The sequence below is a fragment of the Limanda limanda genome, chromosome 23, assembly GCF_963576545.1.
Source record: "Limanda limanda chromosome 23, fLimLim1.1, whole genome shotgun sequence".
Classification (NCBI taxonomy): domain Eukaryota; kingdom Metazoa; phylum Chordata; class Actinopteri; order Pleuronectiformes; family Pleuronectidae; genus Limanda; species Limanda limanda.
This window is the reverse complement of record NC_083658.1, coordinates 9,912,860-9,928,161: the sequence shown is the minus strand read 5'-3', so window position 1 is coordinate 9,928,161 and position 15,302 is coordinate 9,912,860. Positions and strand designations below refer to the sequence as shown.

The 15,302-nt window shown below is 39.0% G+C and overlaps 2 long non-coding RNA genes across 2 annotated transcripts; both read left to right on the top strand.

The window, feature by feature from the left end:
- Positions 1 to 1,558: 1,558 nt before the first annotated feature.
- LOC132996885 (uncharacterized) lies at positions 1,559 to 3,181 on the top strand. Its single transcript, XR_009677145.1, has 3 exons — positions 1,559 to 1,712; positions 2,195 to 2,251; positions 2,824 to 3,181. It is a non-coding gene; the product is annotated as an uncharacterized LOC132996885 (long non-coding RNA).
- Positions 3,182 to 6,380: 3,199 nt separating this feature from the next.
- On the top strand, positions 6,381 to 8,764 carry LOC132996671 (uncharacterized). Its single transcript, XR_009677125.1, has 4 exons — positions 6,381 to 6,484; positions 6,985 to 7,041; positions 7,915 to 8,043; positions 8,537 to 8,764. It is a non-coding gene; the product is annotated as an uncharacterized LOC132996671 (long non-coding RNA).
- Positions 8,765 to 15,302: the final 6,538 nt, after the last annotated feature.

Genomic DNA, 15,302 nt, shown 5'->3' with positions numbered 1-15,302 from the left:
CAGTGACGAAGGAGAAGACGTCTCTTCTTTGTGTGTTTTGTGTTCGACAAAACACGTTACTCCGCCTAGTGTTCTGGCGGGGAATTAACACGCGCAACCCTGGGGGAACTATAAACCAAAACGAGTCCGTCGAAGCAACTTGCGTGCGTGCGTAAAATCCGACTATAGAATGGCCTTTAGTAAATAACTCACAATGTCGCTTAACATACGTCACATACTACGTTGCTCTGATTGGTTGTAGGTCTATCCAATTGAGCAAAGAGGTATTTTTGTTCCTGGTTCGGTTGACACACGACCATAATCACAGCCCAAAGGAGCAGCATCAGACTCATATTCTGACTGGAATTATGAGTATGACAACGTCAGGCTAGCGTGCATGGAAACACAAATGTTTAACTGAACACATGCAGGTTTTTTAGACCACCAGAAACAGCCTAATTAGATCAAATATTAACCAACTGTGTATTCTTAGGAAAAATTATTGATAACAATATATCATTTTAAACGCTTTATTTGCTTTTACATTTAGATATAAAGGGGTAGATACTTAAAGGGCACATATTATGAAAATTCCACTTTTGTAGTGCTTCTACACGTTAATTTGGGTATCTAGCATGTCTACCGTCCCAAAAACTCTGGAAAAAAACAACGATTTGTTGTGTTTCCTCCATGTGAGAAACGATACCCTAGAGTGCGTCGAATGGGATTACGACCAGAATTTACATGATAGGCTTCGCTACACGGCCCGGCTTCACTGGCCCGGTTAGCTCGTCTCTCCCCGGAGCCAGGCTTCGGCCCACCTGTCTCTGGTTCAAAACGATTATGGTTGCAAGATTGTATCTTCGTCTCCAGTAGCCATATTTCTACAGAGGTAATGGATAGCTAAAAATCTGGGCGCTTGTATCTCGTGAAGAAGGGAGGAGGGGTGAGGGGGCACTCAAAACAGGTCAATCTGAGGAGGGCTGTTTGAGACAGGGTAAAAGGGGTGCTGTTTTAAATGATCCTTGTGGTATTTTGACCAAAATATGTTACAGACATTTCATTAAGACCCCAAGGAACCATATCAACTGTGGTAAAATGGGCATACGATGGGATCTTTAATATTACTTTGTCCTGCCGTGACACGACCGTCCTCTCGACTTCTTGTGAGAACCCCAGATGTCTACAACTACAAGTCATACAAAGACCCATTTGAAGGGGGAGTTAAAAATGAAAAAAAAACATTCAGTGGCTGCCGGGTTAAACAGAGTGACTAAGGCAGAGAGGAATGTGTGTGCACAAAGTTTATTTCACAACACTCTATCGAACAAAGGTCATATATGAACATTATAATTTACACATTTGAGTTTTCCTCTCATGCATCAGACGTTACAGCAGTTGGACCATTGATTTGACTGACAGGCAGATATGACTGTGTTTAGCGGTGTGTCAGCTTTTAGTTCCACAAATTGACCCTCTGTGTGAAAACTGTCCTTTTTATCACTACATACAAGACACAACTTGACACAGAAATAAATCGGGCTTGTTTACTCCTCAGATTGGCAAAGGCTCAGTCATGTGATATCAGGTACCCTCGCTGCCAGTCCCGACCAATCACAGGAGGTTCTTGTGGTTCCACTTGAGTTAAAAGAAGGAAGAAGACGGTGTAAAACCAGAAGACCTCTGGAGAACACAGAGACAAACCACTAAAGGCTGAGCATCTGAGGAACAAGGTAACAACCCATCTCTGTATAAGTACTTCTACTGTGATGTTAATGCAGTTTTATTCCTTGCGAATGTTGTTTTTGTAGTTTTTACTGTTATGTTCGGCTTCACGCGTCTTTTAGTTTATGTAGAGATGTTTTCACAGGTTGAATGCTGGCAAAAAAAGGGTTAAGATAAGATAAGATGAGATCAAATAAACTGAGATAGACTTTATTAATCCTAAAGGAAGTTATTGTGCCAGCTTGCTCCAAGAATACAGTTACAAAATATATAATAGTACAGAGAATAGCACAACAGTATTCAGTCAAAAATATATAAGCAAAAATAAAAGATGAAGTGTTTATGGAGTAAACTCAGAACCAGTGCCTTTAAAAACTTCAATAGAAACAGGTAAAGTAACTGACCCTGATACTGCAAGTCAGATCTCAAACTCTCACCATCACAAAGACAGTTTCCTTCATTGAACATCTCTGCATTGTTTGACTTCCAGATTTCAAAATGAAAGCTGCCGTGTGTGCTGTCCTCCTCTTGCTGACTCTATATCAAGGTATTTCTTATTCTTTCATATATAGAAGAGAACATTTTTCTTATGAGTACAGTAACGAAAATTCCAGTATCTGCAGGATTTGAGTGTTTGAATGGAGACGTTTTAACAACCTTGAATTGAAGATATGTTAAAAATACATTGGAAAAAGAAACCTACTCCAAATCCTCAAATCTGCTGGTTCTGATAAATTAACTTTTTCTGATTTGCTTATTTTTGGGTTTGCAAATGCTCATTAACGTGTGTGTGTGTGTGTGTGTGTGTCAATGTGTGTGTGTAAAAACATAGCATGATTCCGTGCAACTTTCAGAAGTTTAGAGAAAGACTACAATGGCTAATTTGTCTATAATGATAAGCCTGGGATTGTGGTGGGGATTTGCACTTTAAATGTAATACTTAATTTCAACTAGAATTGTTTGAAGATCCTAATGATGTGGTTCGGCATTGCGTTCCTACAGATATAAGACTGAAAGTGTATATGAACCATAATGTTATCTCGTCTTAAATACCTGATGAAAAATTCAAATAACATCGATACAATATGGACCCAACATAACTTTGTGATATCATTCCAGGCAAATCATTCCGCTCGTGCATGGACATGGCAGTGTGTCAGAGTTTCATCTCAACACCCGACACGATCGCCACATGCTGCACCACCGACAGCTGCAACTGAGCCCCTTCATCTCTGGTGGAACCATTGGGATGTTGGATGATCCATTTCTACTGTTTATGAAACCAAAAAGCATGTGTTTGTCCACAACGTCAGGTCAAATTAAAACTGTTGAGGATCTGTACTGCCTTACGACACTAGGTGGCAGTAGAGCGATGTGAAGATGGGTGAGCCTCCACTTGGGCAACCACTGCCAGTGTGTATGTGTAAGAGTGTTTTTTTTAAGTGAATTATTAAAAAAGACAAAGCAATGAAACTAAGTGAAATTTGTTGGTGCATTTGTATCTTCTCAATGAATTTGAGTGACAAGTGTTGTGGCAGGTTCTTAACCAACTGTGTATCCTTAGGAAAAATTATTGATAATAATATATCATTTTAAACACTTAATATGTTTATACAATTATATATAAACATATACATGATTTTAAAATGGAGCTTTACTGCTAACAGCTATAAACGACAACACACAATTATATAGATATGTCAACATAGATATGTAAACGAATATAATGCCTCTAAAAAAAATTTCAACTCAATAATTAAGAATGATAGTAATAAACATCATTTCTTTCCACATCTTTTCTCCGCTCGCCCCAACCGGTCGAGGTAGATGGCCGCCCACATTGAATCTGGTTCTGCAAGTTGTCAGTGAGGCAACTGGGGGGAGGCCGGATGGATTCATGGATATATAGATTTGTGTGTTGCCTGCGTAAAAATGTTAAATTTGGGAATAACAATCCAATGGAAGGTTAAGCTATGTGCAGCAGGTTCAAAGGTCACCAGTGCTCCGCTTTTAAATGGGAGTCTGAGACACTTTGTTCTCGCGAATGTCATCGAATTCATATTTCAAAAATGAGTTAAATTTAGTCAAGTTGATGAGGATATATTCGGGAGTAAAGGTGGTTTGGCAAGGCAGGAAGTCCAAGGGCTTCAGGGGGACAGGGGGGGGGACTACAAGTCATACAAAGACCCATTTAAGGGCAAGTTACCAAATTAAACAAACATTCAGTGGCTGCCAGGTAGAACAGAGTGATCAAGGCTGAGATGAATGTGTCTGCACAAAGTTTATTTCACAACACTCTATTAAACAAAGGTAAAATACGAACGATATAATTCAAAACATTTTGAGTTTTGAGCATTTCTTTTTCCTCTCATGCATCAGATCTTACGACAGTTGGGCCGTTGATTTGACTGACAGGCAGATATGACTGTGATAAGCGATGTGTCAGCTTGTAGTTCCACAAATTGACACCACAACTGCTGCTCACTGGATGTTTTGGTTTCTGCCTCCATTCTAATTAGAAAGTAAATAGGATCATCCCTTTCAGAAATACTCAAACCAGCAACCATGTCACACTAAAAGTCACTGGGATCTTATTTTTCTTAAGAGCACATTAACGAAAATTCCTGTATCTGCAGGATTTTAGTGTTTGACATGTGAAGAGTGAAGGCGATTGATCCAGGAGTTGTTTTTCAAACTTGAATTGAATATATGTTAAAATACATTGAACAAAGAAACATACTTTAACTCATCAAATCTACTGGTTCTTATGAATTAACTTTTCATGATTTGCTCATCTTTTTTTTTTTTCATTTGTCAAATTTGCAAATGCTCATAAATATATTAGTGTGTGTGTGTTGTTGTTTCCAGCTGAGGCCCTGAAGTGTAATTACTGTTTCTCCATTGAAAGTAATCTCTGCACAACTACCAGCATTATGACCTGTAATTGGATAACAGAGAAGTGTGCTGCCGTCACAAACACTTTCCTTAGTGAGTATGCCACTGGATAGATTTTACTTATTCATTTTGATCAATATCTGAATTTAATGTCTAGTTTAACCCACCCCAAAAAACCAAGCAGGCGTTGGTCGACAATGTCAGGTCAAATTTAAACTGTTGAGGATCTGTACTGCCTTACGACACTAGGTGGCAGTAGAGCGATGCGAAGATGGGTGAGCATCCACCTGGGCAACCACTGCCAGTGTGTATGTGTGAGTGTTTTTTTAAGTGAATTATTAAAAAAGACAACGCAATGAAACTAAGTGAAATTTGTTGGTGCATTTTTATCTTCTCAATGAATTTGAGTGACAAGTGTTGTGGCAGGTTCTAGACCACCAAGAAGCAGTTTAATTAGATCAAATATGAACCAACTGTGTATCCTTAGGAAAAATGATTGATAATAATATATCATTTTAAACACTTTATATGCTTATACATTTATATATAAGCATATACATGACTTTAAAATGGAGCTTTACTTCTACCAGCTATAAATAACAACACACTATATATAGATATGTCAACATTGATATTTAAACGAATATAATGCCTCTAAAAAATATTCAACTCAATAATTAATAATTATAGTAAGAAACATTATTTCTTTCAACTTCTTTTCTCCGCTCGCCCATACCGGTCGAGGCAGATGGCCGCCCACATTGAAACTGGTTCTGCAAGTTGTCAGTGAGGCAACTGGGGGAGGCCGGATGGATTCATGGATATATAGATTTGTGTGTTGCCTGCGTAAAAATGTTAAATTTGGGAATAAAAATCCAATGGATGGTTTAGCAATGTGCAGCAGGTTCAAAGGTCACCAGTGCTCCGCTTGTAAATTGGAGTCTGAGACACTTTATTTTTCGCGAAGGTCATCAAATTCATATTTCACAAATGGGTTAAATTTAGTCAAGTTGATGAGGATATATTCGGCCTTATGTGCTGATGTGGATCGGGCGTCAAGGTGGTTTGGCAAAGCAGGAAGTCCAAGGGCTTCAGGGGGACGGGGGGATGGGGGGGGGGGACTACAAGTCATACAAAAACACATTTAAGGGCAAGTTACCAAATTAAACAAACATTCAGTGGCTGCCAGGTAGAACAGAGTGATCAAGGCTGAGATGAATGTGTCTTCACAAAGTTTATTTTTCACAACACTCTGTTGAACAAAGGTCAAATACGAACGATAGAATTCAAAACATTTTGAGTTTTGAACATTTCTTTTTTCCTCTCATGCATCAGATGTTATGACAGTTGGGCCGTTGATTTGACTGACAGGCAGATATGACTGTGATAAGCGGTGTGTCAGCTTTTAGTTCCACAAATTGACACCACAACTGCTGCTCACTGGATGTTTTGGTTTTTGCCTCCATTCTAATTAGAAAGTAAATAGGATCATCCCTATCATCCCTGTGTGTGTTGTTTCCAGCTGAGGCCCTGATGTGCTGATGTGGATCGGGTGTAAAGGAAGCTTTGGCTAAGCAGGAAGTGGGGGGGGGGGGAGACGGGGGGAACTACAAGTCATACAAAAACACATTTAAGGGCGAGTTACAAAATTAAACAAACATTCAGTGGCTGCCAGGTAGAACAGAGTGACGATCAGGCTTGTTTACTCAGATTGGCAAAGGCTCAGTCATGTGATATGAGGTACCCTCACTGCCAGTCCTGACCAATCACAGGAGGTTCTTGTGGTTCCACTTGAGTTAAAAGAAGTAAGAGGACGGTGTAAAACCAGGAGACCTCTGGAGAACACAGAAACAAACCACTAAAGACTGGGCATCGAAATACTGAGGTAAGAACCCATCTCTGTATGAGTTCTGCTTCTGTGATGTTAATGCTGTTTTATTCCTTGCGAATGTTGTTTTTGTAGTTTTACAGAAATGTTCAGCTTCACGGGTCTTTTAGTTTATGTAGAGATGTTTTCACAGGTTGAATGCTGGCACCAAAAGGGTTAAGATAAGATAGGATGAGATAAAATAAAATAAGATAGACTTTATTAATCCCAAAGGAAGTTCTTGTGCCAGCTTGCTCCAAGTATACACTGACACAATGTATAATAGTACAGAGAATAGCACAATATTATTCAGTCAAAAATATACCGTCAAAAATAAAAGGATCACGTTTATATGGAGTAAACACCGAACCAGTGGCTTCAAAAACCACAATAGAAACAAAGATAAAATAATTAGCTGTCCCTGATACTGAGAGTCTGTCAAACGTGTTGATCTCAAACTGTCACCATCACAAAGACAGTTTCCTTCATTGTACATCTCTGCATTGTTTGACTTCCAGATTTCAAAATGAAAGCTGCCGTGTGTGCCGTCCTCCTCTTGCTGACTCTATATCAAGGTATTTCTTATTCTTCGATATATAGAAGAGAAAATACTTCTTTGTCAAGGCAGAAACTTGTTACATAAAGAAACATTTGAATAAAAGACACATAAAACACAACAACCATATCAATAAAACATATAAAATATCAAAGTATTTTGCTGTATATTTTTTTTACAAGCCAGATATTGAGGGAAAAAGGGAAGTAATGTTCATGAAACCGGTGGGAGACTTGCACTTTGTGACATGGAGAATTATCTTGCTGGGAGTAGCCGTTAGACAATGGTGAGCTGTGGCTATAAATGGATGAGCATGATCGGCAGCAATACTCACATAGACTCAACATAGAGTCAACCCCACCGACACGATAACAACATGACCAGCAGACTGGACTGTTGACATAAGGGCAGTTTGGGTTGATGGATTCATGCTGCTGTGACAGAATCGTACTCTGCCACCTGCAGCCTCAGCAGAAATTCAGAGTCCAGGCTAAGTTCTTTAGTCTTCCGCTGTCAAGTGTCTTTCCATTCTAAGTAGAAAGTAAATAGGATCATCCCTTTCAGAAATACTCAAACCAGCAATCATGTCACAGTAAAAGTCACTGGGATCTTATTTTTCTTACGAGCACATTAACGAAAATTCCTGTATCTGCAGGGTTTCAGTGTTTGACTTGTGAAGAGTGAAGACGATTGATCCAGGAGTTGTTTTTCAAACTTGAAACGAATATATGTTAAAATACATTGAACAAAGAAACATACTTTAAATCATTAAATCTACAGGTTCTTTTAAATTAACTTTTGATAATTTGCTTATCTTTTTTTATAATTTTTCACATTTGCAAATGCTCACAATTATATGTATGCATGTGTGTGTTGTTGTTATTGTTTCCAGCTGAGGCCCTGTTGTGTTTACAATGTATTTCCGAAGATAATACTCTCTGCACCACTGTATCTAAAAAAAACCTTCAGTTCTGTCATATGGACCAACCATTGTGTATTTCCGTCACATTCCACGACGAACGTGAGTATGCCACTGGATAAATTTTTACTGATTAATGTAGATCAATATCTGAATTTAAGGGATAGTTAACCCCCCCCCCTCAAAAAGAAAACCTAACATGACTCTGTGCCACTCACTTTCTGCCAGAAGCATTTTAGAAGTTAGGAGAAACACCAGAATGGCTAATTTGTCTATAATGATAAGCCTGGGATTGTGGTGGGGATTTGCACTTTAAATTGAATACTTTATTTAAACTAGAATGGTTTGAAGATCCTAATGATGTGGTTCATGGGGGGGGGGGGGGGGGGTCACTACAAGGCACTCTTTTGCCCTGGTCCTCAATGTCCCATAAAATGTGGCTGCTCAGGACTTTGTCTTTGGATTTCGTCCCTTCAAGATATTATACTGAAAGTGTATATGAAACATAATGGTATCTCGTTTTAAATACCTGATGAAAAATTTAAATAACATTGATACAATATGGACCCAACATAACTTTGTTTTATCATTCCAGGCAAATCATTCCGCTCATGTGCGACCTCTGGAGTGTTGGTGCAATACATGAGAGACCGGCGTGCATCAATCACCTACTGCGATACGGATGTCTGCATGTCTGCAACTCGGAGTAGACCTCTGTGAAGATTGGTTAGCATCCACTTGGGCCACCACTGCCAGTGTGTATGTGTGGGAGTGTTTTTTTTAAGTGAATTATTAAAAAAGACAAAGCAATGATATAAAATAAGTGACATTTGTTGGTGCATTTTTATCTCAACAATGAATTTGAGTGACAGGTGTTGTGGTTTATCATTTAGTCAAGACAAGTCATTTTCACCTGTGGATATCTGTGGAGCAGAAACAAATATTTCAGTCTCAAGCAAAGATCAGCGGGAACAGAGATTCAAACTTCATTTTGTCGCTTGTAAGAGCAATTTAGCATCGTAAGAATATCGTGTGTTAAACCAGATCCGGTGCCAGCCACAGTTAATTAAGGGGAAATGCTCTATGCTGTCTAAATGTTTTACAAAGACCGATCCTACTGTGTATTCAAGCATATTAAAGTTGTCAACACATGGGCGTGCATGGAAACACAAATGTTTAACTGAACACATGCAGGTTCTAGACCACCAAGAAACAGTCTAATTAGATCAAATATTAACCAACTGTGTATTGTCAGGAAAAATTATTTATAACAATACATCATTTTAGAAAACTTTATTTGCTTTTACAATTATATATAAAGGGGTAGATAGTTGATAATAATTTGTCTTGCCACAGATACATGACTTTAAAATGGAGCTTTACTGCTACCAGCTGTAAACGACAACACCCTATATATAGATATGTCAACATAGATATGTAAATGAATATAATGCCTGTAAAAAATATTCAACTCAATAATGAATAATGATAGTAATAACAATTATATATTTTCCACATCTTTTCTCCGCTCGACCCAACCGGTCCAGGCAGATGGCCGCCCACATTGAGTCTGGTTCTGCTAATTAAAACCTTAACATGTAGAATACCTTGAGATTATGAATATTATTACTTGGCGCTATACAAATAAATATATTAATAAATTGAACTCAACGGTAATGAAGATTATAAAAGTTGTTTTGGAAGGATAGGGTTGCTCAGGCTTTTAAATCCAGCTGAGTTTCCTTGGGACCCTGTTCATCCACATGGGACGTTGTTGCTGACTGACACAATATGAACATCACAACTACAAGTAGCCACAATGAATCCTCTTTGGCGGGCGAGGGGCCTCATCTTGAGGGACACACTAAGGAGCCTATTTTGGGAATAGACCAGTTTCTCCTCTAGAATAATAGGAGCCTGTTGCGCTCATTCAAGCATGTGATCAGGACTCTCTGTGCAGGTACACTGAGCACGTCCGGAGGGGGGGGAGAGACCCTGGGGCAGAGCTGGAGGGAGTACATAAATCCCATCTGGCCTGTGAATGTCTCACGATCCACCGGGAGCAGACGGAGAGAGTAGCTGGAGGAGATGCTCATCTGGAATGTGCTGCTTTGTTTGCTGCCCCTGCGACCCGGTAACAGAAGTGAAAGTAATAGTGGAAAACACTGGAAGCATTTTTCACAGAAATTGAGCATTTTACCTCTGAAGGAACACATGTAAAGTGCAGTTTTTACTGTTTTGCTTTTAAAGGTGTGAATGAAACAGCTGTTTGTTGTTGACCAAAACAATTCTGTTCAATCTTAAACTTTCCTATCATGTAATATTATACGACAGGGGCACTCAGAGACCAAAATCCATAGACTTCCATCCACTTTATCACCATATCGCATGTTGAGATCAGATCCATGTACAAAGCAATGCTCTGCAAACTACAATATATCAACATTAAATAATAAAATATCAATTCTGATATTCTCCTAATAGCTGTAATTGGATTTGCTGTTATCGTACAGTACCTGAAAGATCATCCATTAAAAATCGATTTCGATAATCCGTATCATTATCAGGACCACACCAAATTGTTTGTAGATATTATCTCTCTACAAATGCCTGACATTTGTCATAAAGATCTCTGCGTTATTTGTTGAGAAATCATACAAATAATTCAATATAACATGTAAAAGAAAGTGAAAAAAATGTTCTTTCCACCAGTTTTGTGTGATTGTGCCAACTAAATACAAACAAACAAACGCTGATGGAAATATAACCTCCTTGGTGAAGGTAATACTTGTCCTAAGGTATTTCATCATGAGCATCCCTAGTAACAGAAAACCACATCATTGCACTGTTTACAAACTTCCATGGAGTGTAGCTAGAGAGAAACCCCAGAAGGTGGACTCCCCCCTCCCCAGCACATACTCAGTAAAACCACAGGAAAATCACCAACCTCCTCCTTTACGAGGTGCACCCCATTAAGTAGGGCTTCCCTTCAGTAACAAGTGCCTGAGAGCGGTGTGGAAATACCATACAGCTGTCTGCTTGAAGCCTGGAGGACCCCACACTGAAAACTGGGATTCCACCAGCACGCATGCAGAGAGGAAGACACGCACACAAACAAACATGGGCAGAAACAATGGAAAAGAAAACTTCATGGGAAATCTGGAACGGAGTTGGATTCCTGTGGAGTAAAGTTCCTTGTCATACATCATATCAGATGGCTTGTTAATTTAGATTTTTGACACATGTATTGTGTTGTTTGCTGACAATCCGAAGAGCTTAGTACTGGATTATGTTGCTGCATAGAAGAACTCATTAGCCAGGACTTTCCCCAAGGCTATATTTATGTATATATATATATATCTGATGGCGGTGCCATAAAGCTTGTGTACATTTTCCCCTAATAAATGTCTAATGACTTTGAGTAAAGGGAGTTTGAGTGATCCGTTATTTCACAGGTCATGTCTGGCAAAACAATATTAATAAAAGCAAAAATATACAGACTCATCACAAATAAAAGGAGTAACTGATATGAAGCCAGTTTATTTCTTTGGGGGTTAACAACAGTCCCAAATTTTATACCTGAAGTGTAGATCTTTGATTTCCCTGGTTGACTAGCAAAGCACGTGTCGCACTTTAATTATATTCCTCACAGTAACTGGGGGGGGGATGTATTATTTAATTTATTTTTCCATACAAAGGGATATAGTATAAACCATGGGATTTGCTCATATTGGAGTGTAGATGGCGGTTGTCATGGTGAGCAGACGGTTCGCAAAGGGTGTGGGTCAGCGTTGGGCAGATAGATGGATAGATAGATAGATAGATAGATAGATAGATGGATAGATAGATAGATAGATAGATAGATAGATAGATAGATAGATAGATAGATAGATAGATAGATAGATAGATAGATAGATAGATAGATAGATAGATAGATAGATAGATAGATAGATAGATAGATAGATAGATAGATAGATAGATAGATAGATAGATAGATAGATAGATAGATAGATAGATAGATAGATAGATAGTTTGATATATGATAGATGGATATATCGATAGATAGATAGATGGATAGAAGGATAGATAGATAGATGGATGGATAGATGGATAGATGGATAGATGATAGATGATGGATAGATGGATAGATGGATAGATAGATAATAGATAGATAGATAGATAGATAGATAGATAGATAGATAGATAGATAGATAGATAGATAGATAGATAGATAGATAGATAGATAGATAGATAGATAGATAGATAGATAGATAGATAGATAGATAGATAGATAGATAGATAGATAGATAGATAGATAGATAGATAGATAGATAGATAGATAGATAGATAGATAGATAGATAGATAGATAGATAGATAGATAGATAGATAGATAGATAGATGGATGGATGGATAGATGATAGATGGATAGATGATAGATGATGGATAGATGGATAGATAGATAGATAGATAGATAGATAGATAGATAGATAGATAGATAGATAGATAGATAGATAGATAGATAGATAGATAGATAGATAGATAGATAGATAGATAGATAGATAGATAGATAGATAGATAGATAGATAGATAGATAGATAGATAGATAGATAGATAGATAGATAGATAGATAGATAGATAGATAGATAGATAGATAGATAGATAGATAGATAGATAGATAGATATATGGACCTATAAAGTAGATGGTTAGCGTAATTCACACATAACACAAGAACTAAGATAATTCACTAAGAGATATATAGAAATATAGAAATATATATACATTTTAATTCTCCTTGGTGGGTGGACAGTTACTGTTACTGTTAATAACTATTAAACTTCCACGTATACACTGTAAACAAGGCAGTATTGTGTTAGTGCAAGTAGTCGAGTGGCGACCAGGCCAAGGTCAGTGTCCGCAGCAGCAGTATTCTGTCCACTGACCATACACAGTTGTTATTGTCCTCATTCAGGAACCCCACAGACCTATATGGAGCAGGAGTGACGTAACACCATTCTCTTGGTGTTTTCATGGATGGCGGCGGAGAGGTAGAGTCAACACGTCGGTCCAAACATCTCCTGCAGGGGACCAGTCCATCTGAGGTCTGTTCATAGGGCTCAGTTTCTATCGATCTGTCCAAACAACATGGTCAGGGTCAAAGTCATTATCTTATAAAGCCTCTGCATTCATGGAACTCCTGTTGTCTTTCGTGATTAAACTGTATTTGACATTACGGCGGAAAAAAAGGATGAGTATTAGCCCCAGCAAATTGACACACGCGGCTGAGCACACAATGAGTCAATTACATCGTCATAGTGTGTTGTTTTTATTTGTGAACCAGTAAGTCAAGCTCTCGGCGGGGAGCTCGGAGGGATTTTCTCCTTCCTGTTGTGGGTGGACCACCAGAGCATCGGCTCCCCACAGATCTGAAGAGACTCGCTGCATTAATGCCCTATTTTAGGAATACCCCTCGCAGATGCAAAACAAAACAGAAAACACTTTAGAGATTTGGGTCATTGGCTCCATTCCATTTTTTTTTCTTTCTCTCCAGTGGGTGAACTGAAGGGGATTCAGTCAACTGGGTCAAACATTCAGTCGTGGTCGGAGAACCCTCATTGCCTTTCAGTCTGTGAGATTGTACACATAGCTGGGTAATGAACCTGCCTCTCTATGAATCAGAGGTAAAAACTCTCAGCTGCAAAGGCCCATTAGGCTCATAAAGACACAGTGCTATAAAACCAGTGAGAGAGAGAGAGAGCACCACAGTAGGAGTGTGTTTGTAAATGCAAAGCGGCTGGGAACTATAGGCATCTTGTTAACACTGCGGGATTCTCCAGCGGCGCAAGCTGGGCCCCTTGTGCCAGGCATGAGGGAACCGACAACCCCGAGGTGGATCTCCTCAGAGTTTCCAACACGTCATGTTTGCTTCCTTCCCCGGGCAAGGAAACCAGCGGTGCCCTGCCTGCTTAGGAGAGATATGTTTGTGGTTACTTTAATAGAGGAGTCCATAAAATTTGCTGTTGTTTTGTAGCTACCAGTGAACCTTACGGCTGGGATTCCCTGGAAAAACATATCGCCCGTGTCCCCCCCCTCCCTTGGTTGCACTGAGGAGAAAGCACTCTCCCTCTGCGGGAAAGGGTTCCACCTGTGTGTAAAAATCACGGATTCTCTAACGTAAATGTTTCCTCTGCGTTAAAATAACAGCAAGAGGTGTGAGAGAGCTCCAACATCTGGCCCTACATAAAGCCCTAAATATGCCATAAAGCTTACGAAGCATTGTAACATAATAAGTGTAGCTAAAATCGTGGCACACTGTTTTAAATACATTCACATGAATCTTTTGGTTTCATTGTCACGTTTTTTATGGATTTCCTAATGGAAACTTTAACTTGAGTTTGGATAAACAACAAAAATGGGAGAAAAGGCTTGTGATGCTTGCACGCTGGCTTGAAATAAATGACCAAACAACAAATAGAATGTGGAGCCAATCTCAGGACAGGTTGCCAGCGGTTCAATTCCCAGTCTTCCTCATTCTACGTACCAAAGTGTCCTTTGGCAAAACACTGAACCATAAATTGCCCCTGACAGCTGTGTGATGTGTGATAGAGAAAGTGCTGCACATAGATGCACTGTATGTATTTGTGTGAATGGGTGAATTGCAAAATTGGACTCTAAAGCGCTTCAAGTTGTCATCAGACTCTATTTAAAACAGACCATTTCCCATTTAGCCCAGAAACTGAACCACACTAATGTTAAACGCTGCACCACCATCCTGCCCTGAGTGTGATGACCTGGTTTTCTGCATCATTAGGTCACAAAATGTGATCTGATCTTCATCGTGTCACGAATGTAGACCAAGTGGGATTTGCTTAACACACAAACGATGGTGAGATGTTGTGTCTTTTTTTGGGCTATTAAGCATTTGCAGTGCTGATGGGGAAATTCCTTTCTTGGATATTCTTAATAATAGAATTTAGATATTCTTAAAGATATTCTAAAAGGTCAATCCTCAGTCTGTTGGACTATTCTTCCTTCAGACCTTGTTTGTGGTCATTCTGTAGTGGATTGAAACGATGTTCAGCGCATTATACTTTGGCTGCTGCATTTCATTGTACTTGTACTATGATATTATGGCATAATAAAGCATAATCTATTGCTACAATTTCTTGATAAATGTTATTTCCTTCATGATGATGTTCAGGTTTTCAGGCCAACAAACAGCAAAGCCCAAAATCACAGTGTACAGTCCATCTTGTTTTTCCCAAACCAATCGTCAAGCTGCTCTCTGGCAAACTTCTGGTGCAAAGCGACATTTGTTTGGGGAGATAATTTGCGATGGGTAGACTCGTAAAAACAGACCTT